A 12226-nucleotide genomic window follows, 5' to 3' on the forward strand; every position below is an offset into this window, starting at 1 on the left:
GAAGTTAATATTTACAATGGGGGCGGGATTTTTTAATTCAGTGGTGTAACATCAGGCCGCTGCTGCCCTGCTCCGACTGCAGTGTATAGAAAAAAATGGGTGATATAAATGATCTAAGCAGGAGCTAAAAAAATCACACTATATCATCTCTTTAAAAAGAAAAGTGTAATTTATTTTGAATAATTCTGTATGTTTATTTATTTATATATTGATTACTAGGAAACAAATGAAAGTGGTCACTGCATTAACAGTCTGGGTGTTATACATATCTCAGCTATGTTTAAAAACTACAGTATTTCCTGCTTTTCATAAGCATGGCACCCTGATAAAAACCAGGACATAGCAGTACATAAAAACTTTATCTGGGTGCAGAGGGTAAGAAAAAACATGAAGCACAATTAAGATGATACAAACTATAATCAGGACCAGTGTTGGTCAAGTTACTTGAAAACAATAATCCAGTTCCTTCACTGATTACTTATTTTCAAAAGTAATTAGTTACTTTATTACTTAGTTACTTTTTAAAAACATGATAAAAAAAACCTGAATACGTAATAAAGCAATAGACCTTTCAGCCCAATTTCTGCACAATCCATCATATAAAATTGAATCAAATTATTTTCAAAAGTAATTAGCTACTTTATTACTTCTATTTATTATGCATAATACAAGTGAATCAAATGAAAAAGTCTCTTTTTAAAAATTGCTTTATGAGTTTTAATCACTAAAAATATAAAAAGCATACAGTACTTGGTTGAGACGTAACATTTTAACAACAAAAGTATAGAAATCCCCCCCTCCCCCTCCCCTCCTAAAATGGTTTGTTCCAGCTCACCTCTCCCCTACTCTGACTCTAGCGCTCTAGTGGCTGAGATGCAGCAGAGCGGAGGTGTAAGTGCCTGGCTTAAAACAGGACATATTAGCTGCATTTAACCTTGAGTTACTCTTTATATAGTTAGGTAGTTATCAGACCATGTTTCTTTTTAGCTGAAAAACATTACACCCAGGTAACCTGCAGCGTTGAAAACATGTTTTCCGACAATGTTTGCTACCCTACAATCCGTCCTCGTGTAGTAAAATCAGCGACATTTGGCCGTCCTGTTGCTCTCATTGAAATTTTTACAGCCTATTTAAAATCTAAAACTTAAAATTGTTCGTAGCCTACTGTTGTTACCACTGTCCTGTTTAAAATGGATACTAACTGACTGAATGCCCATTAACCTTAGAACACCTGTTGTGTGTGTGTGTGTGTGTGTGTGTGTGTGTGTGTGTGTGTGTGTGTGTGTGTGTGTGTGTGTGTGTGTACAGAGAGACAGCCAGGTTCATAATGGATATAAGAAGGTTTTTTCAAAAAAAGGAGCCACATTCAGGTAAAAGTGTAAAATCAAATGATCCATGAATCAGGAATAATATTGGATCAGTGTTTCAATATTTATCTTTTATTAGATGTTCATGTGGTTATTTGCCTTTTGGTTGAAAGTACACTGAGAGAGGACTTTTTATTAGTGATCTTAATAGAATTTTTTCATATTAATATCATTTTTCATCTAATTGAATACAATCTATTTGTGTATGATTGTCAGTCCAAAGAGGTAGAGAGGAAAGAGGGGAATGTGAGGAGAAATTACAAGGTTAGGAAGAACCAGGTAAGAAAACAGACAGGGAACAGTGACAGGCACAACAGAAACTCACACAATCTGGAAGTTGTGTTCTCCCTATATTAAAGCTGCTATACAGAATCTGCAAAACAAACTGGGTTGAAACATTTTGACCCTCTTTAACAACATTCCAACATAACGTTATAATTGATTGGGGAGATTAAAATTAATGATATATTTTTATGTGGTTCAGCCACAACTCTACTAAAACCTCAGCCAGTAATAGGTAGGCCAGCTTTTGGACCGTCCAGTTGTCTGTATGACTGCCACAGTACGTACGTCACATTTGCACACTGTCAGAAAGTGCCAAACAGCCCTGGTGGAGTGAGGAGCTGTAAAGAGAAGCAGATGCTCTGTTTATATTCTAAAAATGTTTTAAGCTTGTTTCAAAGATTCTGTACAGCAGCTTTAAATGTTTTCCAAAAGCACACATACGCTTATCAGTGTTTCTCAAACTTTTTACAGTGTGTACCACCTGATAAAATGTCAAGCTCTCCTAAGTACCACTATGAAAGCATGAAAGTCATAAATCTTACAACACAAAATTATTATTATTAAATTAGTAAAATTAGCATCTGCAGTAAAGATTTTTTCATACATTGTATACATTCTACCACAGGCAAAGTTGCCTCCATTTTTATAGTTTTTTTAAATTAATATTTTGTAATAATTTATTTGTAATAATGTATGCTGTTTTGGGAGTGTTTTTGTATGTATCCAAAAAATCCACTCAGTTTACTTTTTACTCACTATGAGCGTCATTCATTATTCTCCCCCAGTAATTAAGGTTAGGATATGTATTGTTTTATTCCAATCCATTCTTCTTTTGCAGCATTTAATAACCTTTATCAGATTTGATGGTTTTGTTACAGACTTTTCAAAAAAGTGTTTTGCTTTTCTTTCACAAATGTGGGGATTAAATTGTGTTAAAATGTACAAAACAGTGATGTCATGTTTTGTGACGAGGACCCAGGCACAGAGAGACTTGATGAATTTAAGAATCTTATGATTTAATAAAGAAATTTGCAGACTTACACAGAGATGGTAAAATTATGATGACTGATAGCGGAGACAAAGATAACAGACGACGAGGACAGGGAGGAACAGGGGTTTAAATGCACCAAGAAGACATTCAGAGACAACTTGGGACAACTGGAGACATTTAAGGATGCAGGGACTGACAGATATGGGGAAGAAGTCTCATCATGACGTGTAAAGTTTATCTTGCCTGGCTGGGCAGCTCTCTGGGTGCTCAGCACCCCCAAAGCTCTGATCCTATCGCCCCTGGTTTTAATCTTTTAACTTTATGCACATTGCATCAAGCAAAAAATAAAATACATGCAACAGTCTTTGACTTGAAGAAATTTGTTGAACATTTCAACCTATTTTCTGCATTTTCCAGCATATAAAATAAAATGATGTTTTGTGTTTACACTCACTCTTTTTAATAAAGGCAAGTCAAACACAGCAAACAATAAATAAAATCAAACATTCAGCGCCAGTAAGTCCTGTCTCTCTTAAATCTACTGTCACCTGTTTAGCAGGAGTGGGGCCAGTGGAGGTTTGCCCAGTGCTGCAGCGGTCATGTCAGTGGGGGGATCCGGGGAGTTTCTCTGTGAAGTTCACATTCCTTTGGCAGCGTGCTAGGTGCTTGCTCAGATTTTAAGTTTAATTTTTCGCTGTAGAAAGAAGTTTTCTTCCCATGCAGGGTGTACAGTGGACACTGATGTTTTTCTCACTTTTTAAGGAATCAAACTCAAAGGAATGTCAGTACGTGCACGCTTTAAATGCTGCATGGTCGTACTCTCTCCCGCACTCCATATTATCCATTGTTAATCTGCACGTCTGTTGCTGCCACAGACTTTGCACGCTCCTACGTCATTGTGATGAGACAGTCTCACAAACAAAATTACAGTTTTGAAACGCAGTAATGCAGTGTGCTTACGGGAAAGTAACAGTAATCTAATTACTTTTTTGCAGTAGTAATCCCTTACTTTACTCATTACTGAAAAAAAGTAATCGAATTAGCATTGCTGCCCATCTCTAATTAGTACAAACTTAAAATCCTGCAGACTGTCTGCAGCAGAGTTTATTCTTACTTGTGATGTTTTACTTCCATGAAATCAGCCTTTTAAATTCATAATAAATACAAACACCAAACATAAAAAGAAAAAGCAGCGAAATGTGTGCTTTATGCCATTCTGGAGCTTCTTTCACTGCATTTGGACTTGATTGGACTTTCAACAAGTGTCCAAGGCGACTATGGCAGTTAGCCATCATGAACAAAACAAGGAAATTACTACCATTGTTAAATCAATGTACACGTGTCCTTTTCCTGATAAGACACACTGAAAACTGACATAAGGGTGAAATTTTTGTTTCCATTATTGTTAATAGAAATATTATGCAGGAATTGGGTAACTATGTATTTAAAATATCTTTAGAAAATTATTTAAGGTTTTACCAAAACTGTGACCTAATTAACAGCTGATCTAAAGATAATAGGGTGCAACGGATGTTCATACTTATTCTAAACGTTAAAATAAATGATGCAGATACCTGAAGCCAAGAAATTTTAGTTTTTAAATTTTAATTATTATCTATTAAAACATCTAAATGCTTTAAAATATATATATCTTCTTCATCACACTATGTTTAAACACTTCACCACTAGCAACAAAGAAATATCTGATGTAAATATCAGCCAACAAAGCCGATATTGGTACCGACATCAATATCAAATTTAATTTTAAACAGTTAAGAGGAGGTTAAGGTTGCCACAGACCAGAACACAAACATCCACTCAAGAAGTCGTTCAATTAGCTTACTGTAGTGAATCGACTTTTGCAACACCTGTGAGGTGATGTGCTCTGAAGGTCAGTTTAAATCAAAGAATTGCAACTTCATGCATTTATGTTTTTTTAAGGAGACAAACTTTATGGCAGTGCTTGAGGTAAATGCCTGAATGTGTAAAAAAAAAAAGTCATTTCATTTCTAGAATACATTAAAATAAACAAGCGAGAAATGAAATAATCTCAAAACTGACATCTTTTAATGCAATCTAGAACGTTAAAAAAAGAAAACAATGTGTGCACTGATGACTCCGTTGCACACTCGCACATAAAAACACAAGCAGAAAAAGTCTTCTATCACCAGACGCATCACCCGCCACCGCAGACGAACTGACGGATCGATGGCTGGACGTTAGTCACTGTTTCACCAGGAAGAAGGCCCTACTTCTGCCTTGATAAGAATCGGTTACATCCTTTGAAAATAAATAAATAAACAAATAAATAACATCCAGCGTGGCTTTGATTGGATTAAAGGGAGAAGGGAAGGGCAAGACAAGCCACCATGAGGTATGGCCCAACAAATTGGAGCTAACAGTCGGGCCAGAGAGTCCATTTTGGGGCATAATTTACACAGTGAGGAGCATGAGCTGAATCTAATGTCATTTCCATCAATTTTGCATTTTGGACCCCTTTTTTGCCTCCCTCTGGCTTTTAGCGGTCATTTGAATCATCTGGCAGAGGACAGTCTGCGAGCATTACAATGTCGGAGACGACATTTAGCAGCAGAGTGAGAGGTGGTTCTTTATGGTGTGGTGACTGGCTGCAGCACAGCAGTGCGTATCCACGGCTGCACCATCTCACAAATGGCTAACAATATGCTAATAGGTTAAGAGTACTGAATTGCTCCAGACAAGACACTTAATGGATGCTTTATCTGCAGGTCAGGAGTCTCATCAGCTGCAATCTCTCCTGCCAAGACGTGCCAAGTCAAATTTAGCGATAAAGTGCTTTTAACAAACAGGCCGCAAAGTGCTTCAGGCAGGACAAAGGACACAAACACACGGGAGAGTTTGTGGTGAAATGTGAAACCTGTTGGCAAACAATGGAAAATTGTTTTAGAGGAAATACACCTTGAAAGCAAAGTTGTCCGAGGACAGACGGATACGACAGGAATTCCTGACAAAGTACAGTCTAATTTCACTTCCTGCCTACAAACGTTTGGATTTCTGCTCAAGAGCAGATGATTTTGCCAAAAGGTTTCCCAAATGTAGTCTGACATTGACGCTGCTGCAGTGGTTTCCAGATTTCTTCTGATATATTAGTTTTAGTAATGCCATTACGAGATGAGAAAAGTAAGTACAGTACCTGACTTCTTCCGTATGCTTCACCACATTTCAGAGGGATTTTATACCATTACATTACCCCGACAGCGATGTTTACATGGGCGATTGTGACTTTGAAGCGTAGCATTGCTTTAACCTTCCTCTCGTGTTAGGGTCGGCACCGACCCATTTTAAATTTCAAATGCATAAAACAAATCACAAACATTTGTTTATTGTATCAAGGCTTTTTGACTTTGTCAGGAACCTCTATTTCTACAAAATAAAACAAAAAAATATATTTTCACTAAATTATAAAATGCCCTAGTTGAAATTATGACCTTTGTGTTGTTAGGGTCGGTTTCGACCCAGGTATAATATTATGAGTATAAAGCAATAATTAAAGCCAAAATTGAAATCATAAGTGCACTGTCAGCTAAAACATTGACAGCAAGCTCCTCTCCTAATCATATGAGCTTTAGGGGATTCTTATTTTGCGTGTTTTTTGCAGTATACCTGCACAAAAACAAAACAAAATAAAGATGGGACATGTCAAGAATTCACTCATTTGAGTGACTTCCAGAGTGCACATTTACAATTTGCAGTATACAAAAATGAGAAGAAGATTCACAGTGAGCCAAGTTCTGCATCATATTTTTGGTGAAAATGAAGGAGAGGACACAGAGCAGCATAGAGATTCAGATGGGCAGGTTTCTAGGAGGAAGACAATGTGGACTATCATCCAGAAGACAAAGACACATCTGATCATTTTCTGGGCAACGATGTCACTTCACACATTTGATATAATTTTGATTCAGGAGTCCTCAGATTTGAGACCAGACCGAGGTCTGACAAGCTTGCTCCCATCAGGGATGTCTGGGAGAGATGGGTGCAGCTTCTTCCCCTGATGTTCATCCCAGGGCCAGAGGTAACAGTGGATGAACGTCTTGTCCACTTTTCGAGGAAAATGCCCCTACCGGCAATACATACCCAGTAAGCCAGGAAAATACGGCAGAAAAATCTGGGAAGCCTGTGATGCAAAAACCAACTATGGCTGGAATGTACAGATTTTCACAGTCAAAGCTGTGAGTGGCACCCCTGAGAAGAAACAATGAAAATGTGTGGTCCTCGATATGACCACTGGACTGCAGGATCACAATATCAGCTGTAATATTTTATTTTTTACCAGATATGACCTCGGACAAGAACTTCACAAAGGAAACGTCACAAAGATGTAGCTGTATCATTGGGAAGTGATAAAAAGCCCACAATTACCCACGACTATAACCAAAAGAAAGGAGGAGTGGACTTTTTCTTTTTTTCAGTTTATATTAAAGGTCTACTGCTAAAAAACAACCTTTTTTTTTTGTCTTTTCTTGATGTAAATATCTATGGGTCGAAATTGACCTGTAACACCATAGATGTCATTTTAGTAATTAATCTTAAAATGAAAAAAATCAATAAAACAGATTTATTTAAGAGATGTGTCCTATACCCCTCAGTAATAGTCGGGTAACACAAAAACCTTTTATTTATTAATATGATTCTCTTGAGGTTAATTTTACAATTTTTTTCAATTGAAATCGAGGGGTATAGTGACAAAAAAACACCCACAGGCCCACACCAAAAGTATTAAAACCAACATTTTCATGGATAAGGAAGCCTAACATGATAACCAAGAGATGAGAAACAAATTGGATGATCACTTATTGTTTTTAGTGTATTTTATAACTGATTTAATTCACGGGTCAAAACTGACCCGTTAACATAAGAGATGATAACAGAAAGCAAACACAAGAGGAGGGTTAAATATATGATTTGACTATATAAAGAACAATAAAAAGACCTACTTCTTATAGATAGGTCGTTTTAGTGTTCTTCACTAGAGGGTAAAAAAAAAAATTTAAAAAATGATTTTAGTTATCATTTAGACATCCATTAGTAGAATTATTAACTTTTATGCGCATAAGTCATAATTGCCCCCATTTTAGCTCTGCTTTGGTCTCCACCAGCTTCTTTTCAGGGAAGGAGGTGCCTTCCCTGAAAGCAGATTCAAATTATTTTAGAACACAAACTGAGAAAACGAAAAGCATCAACAGTAAAGAGCAGAGCAGTGATAATTCCCACTTGTTACCAGAGATGGGCAGTAACACGTTAATAGTAACACGTTACTGTAATCCTATTACTTTTTTCAGATAACTAGTAAAGTAAAGGATTACTATTGCAAAAAAAATAATTAGATTACTGTTACTTTGACGTACGAGCGTATAATGTCTATGACAGCAACAGACGTAACAACCTAGCACGCTGCCAAAGGAATGTGAAATTCACAGAGAAACCCCCAGATCCCCCCACTGACATGACCACTGTGGCACTGGGCAAACCTCCACTGGGCCCACTCCTGCTAAACAGGTGACAGTAGATTTAAGAGAGACAGGACTTACTGACGCTGAGTCTTTGATTTTATTTATTTTTTGCTGTGTTTTACTTGCATCTATTTGAAAGAGTGAATGCAAACACAAAACATTATTTTATTTTACAAGGTGGAATATGCAGAAAATAGGTTTGAATGTTAAATACATTTCTTCAAGTCAAAGACAGTAACATATAATTTAATTTTTACTTGATGCAGTTTGCATAAAGTTAAAAGATTAAAACTCATAAAACAATTTTTAAAGAGAGACTTTTTCATTTGATTCAATTGTATTATGCATAATAAATAGAAGTAATAATGTAGTTAATTACTTTTGAAAATAAATAATCAGTGAAATAACAGGATTACTTTCTTGGAGAAGTAATCAGTAATTAGTAACTAATTACTATTTTTCAAGTAACTTGACCAGCACTGCTTGTTACTACATGCAACACGGTAACGTCACAAGCAGCCATTTCATCTTTTGCTAATACAGCACCTCCTGTCGTGTAGATTTGTTGTGAAATACGTGGCTCACAAACCCAAATCATGTTCTGTATCATAAAAATGCAGCTCTCAAAATGACAGTCAGCTTATAACTTACTCCCTTTTAACTGTTTTAACCTGACCCAGCACTGGGCAGTGTGATGGCAGTGCACTTTATTTACAGTCTGCTTTACTTACGGTGCTTTTCAGCTCCTCACCGCCAGCTCAGCGTTGCTTGCCTGCAGCTGTTGCTGCTACTCCTTCTCTTCCTCGGGCCCCAGCATGCTACTAAAATAGGAGAGACATGATGGAATTGATGAAGGTCAGCTGTGACATCCAGCCTCCCCTAGCACTGCCCCTGAACCCACTGCTCCACCCTTCGCCTGCAGCTCAGCCACAAAACACACCCCACCACACAACTGTTCACATTTACATCAAAATGATACACAATAGCCAGAAATCGGGTGAACTTGAAAGAAAAACACAAACAAGTACAAATAAATTGGATTAGAAAAAAATATCTAAAAAAATTATTTATATAAAATTTATATAAAAAATGTATGTATTGAAACTCATTAGTGTTGTGCAATACTGCAAACTTCAGTATTGATCTGATACCAAGTAAATACAGGGGCAGTATTGCCTGTACTTCTCACTTATGAAGCCAGCTTATGAAGAGAGCAGTCTGTTTTGCCTTTTGAGATGAATTCTCATCAATTTGCACATTTGGAACATGTTTGAGGTACTTTTTTCATTTCTAAACAAAGCTAATAATGAATCCAAAAAATTCACTGGGCTATATACTGAACTTAGAGGATAGAAATATAGTTTTGATCCTATTATTACGGTGGCCCTGAGAGGCCAAACGGACTGCAACTTAAGAAAACACCGGCAAGAAAAATGATGCAAAAGCACACAAAACACAACGGAAATAGGAAAAAAAACCCAGAAATTTGAAAAAAAAAACAATTTCCAAAAGCACAAGGGAAGTGTTTCTGGGGAGACAATACCGACGGACCAGTTGCAGGAACCAAAATATGCTAAGAATTGCGCAGGGAGACACTTAAAAGAAGTGGAGGATCTATCGGTTTTGTGAGAAAAGAAAAGATGAGAGGTAAGTGTGTTAGCCTGACTATTAGTCTAAAACTCTGTCCTCAGTATTATATAAATCATGATAAAACACACCTACCATTTTTTCAGTTCCTGCAACTGGTCCGTCGGGTTATTGTGTCCCCAGAAACACTTCCCTTGTGTTTTTTCCTATTTCTGTTGTCGGTTTTTCCTATTTCCGTTGCAGTCCGTTTGGCCTCTCAGGGCCACCGTATATTATGCTAGTACCGTCCAATATCAATATCAGCGTTGGTATCGATACTGTCGATATCTGGCTCAATCCATCCACCTCTATCTCACATTTACACAAAGAATGTTAACCTTGTGCAAGTAAATCCATGACAAGAGACTGATGGCTCTAAACTGACTGCTGACTGTAGGTGTGAATGTGAGAGGATGTGGTTGCCTGTGTACATCTCCAGGGTGTACCCTGACTTTAGCCCTGTGTGATCTGGGATAGCGTCCATCACCCCAAAACTCGGTTAAGAAAACAGATATGTGCAATTCAGCATTAAACCAAGGAATGTAAAATCAGGCAGAAGTAAAGACAAAATGGGAGACAAAATATCTCAAAGTCTCAAAAAAAAAGGGATAGATATTAAGCTAATAAGTCATCTCGCTTCCCTATTCCTTGGGGAACTTCTCATTGCCTGCTCCTCCTCCTGAACAGAAGTTCTGAACAGCAGGTGGGCGGGGCTTCTGTTCTCACATTCAGATCTGTGTACCCAAGATGACCATATAAGAGAGCTCTGGTCTCCTTTACAAAACCAATAGTAGAAAAAACTTTACTTATTACTCCACTAAACTCATTACTTAACATGATCATGTTTACTTTGAACATCAACCCCTGCAACAGAAAAACATTTAAAAAAAAGTTTCTATCATATATGTTCAATCTATTGTGAAGTTGTAATAATGACTTTGTCCTGTGCTCTTGGTTGGGTCTCTCTTGAAAAAGGTTTTAATCTCAGGCAGACTTCTATTTGGTTAAATTAAAGGAAAATTGAATTATACTCAGTATGGGACCCTCCTTGATCAGTACAGTGAAACTCAGAGTTAATATCAAATTTGAGCTCTAAGCATATGCAAAAACAAAGGGTTTTTTTTTCCTGATGTAGATGCACTTATGTTGGGCACCAATTGAATCACAAGATAATCACGTAAATCACAACATATCCTGTATGCACAGTGCTTCTGACAGTCGACAGCAGCACAATTACACTGGCCAAAAGACACAAAGTTTTACTTGCATTAATGGACACACCCAAAGAAATCCACTTAACATGTAATATAATTACAATGAAACCCATATATGCTAGCCTACCACACATATACTGTATATTAGTATCGACAGATATGCTTTACATGAAATTAAACTATTTTAGTGGTCTTACAAGCACAGCAGGCAACATTAGCTAAAGGCAGGGCGGCATCAAGAAGTGTCTGACCATAAACTAGCGAAACGTTCATAAATAATGACTGTATAATTTTTTATTTATTTATTTATTTATTGTATAATGATGGCTGATATGGTATAAGTATTGGTGTAATATTGATTGGCTCTAAATATAAAGTTACCTCTGGCAACTGCCTGAGGCTAAAGTCTGAAGTTTCAAATGTAATATATACTCACCAGATGCTTTATTAGGTACGATTGCTGTTACAGGGTTGGAACCCCTTTTTCCTTTAGAGTTGCCTTAATGTCTTTGTGGCAAGATTCAACATGCTGCTTAAAAAATTCATGAGAGATTTTTTTGATAGATATTGACATGATAACATCAAACATTTCCATGATGTGAATCTGCCTTTCCACCACATCTCAAAGGTGCTCTATTGGACTGAGATCTGGAGACTACAGAGGCCATTTGAGTAGAGTGACCTTACTGTCATGTTCATGATGATCTGAGCCTTGTGACATTATCCTGTTAGAAGCATCCACCAGAGGTCTAGAGGAACACTGCCATAAAAGGATGAACGTCATCAGCAACAACACTCTGCTGTTGCTGTGGTGTAAATCGTGCTCATTGGTTCTGAGAAACCCAAAAATACCCCACACGCCATGACACCATCATAAGGTAGGTTGGATCCATGCTTTCATGTTGTTTATGTCAAATTCTGACCTTACTATCCAAATTGAAAAAGAGAAATTGAGACTCAGACTATTTCCGATGTGATAAAATACTGTAAAATGCACCCACAGTTCCTCTTAAAAACTAGCTTAAGATATTCAGTTTATGAAGTAAAGCCAAAAAATCCTACTGTTGTTGGGCTACGTTTGCTGTGAAACTGACAGAAACACTATATGAAGTTAAAACTACAAATATGACAAAACTAGATCAGTTTTGTCGTATTTACGTCTTGTCCATTTTTTAAATCAACTTGCACAACCTGTTTTTTATATATTGTTAATCCACCTTCCATGACTGGAAAGCATTTTGAGTCAAGCTT

This window comes from Neolamprologus brichardi, chromosome 11 (assembly GCF_056152115.1).
Source record: "Neolamprologus brichardi isolate AB-2024 chromosome 11, ASM5615211v1, whole genome shotgun sequence".
In the NCBI taxonomy this organism is placed as follows: Eukaryota; Metazoa; Chordata; class Actinopteri; order Cichliformes; family Cichlidae; genus Neolamprologus; species Neolamprologus brichardi.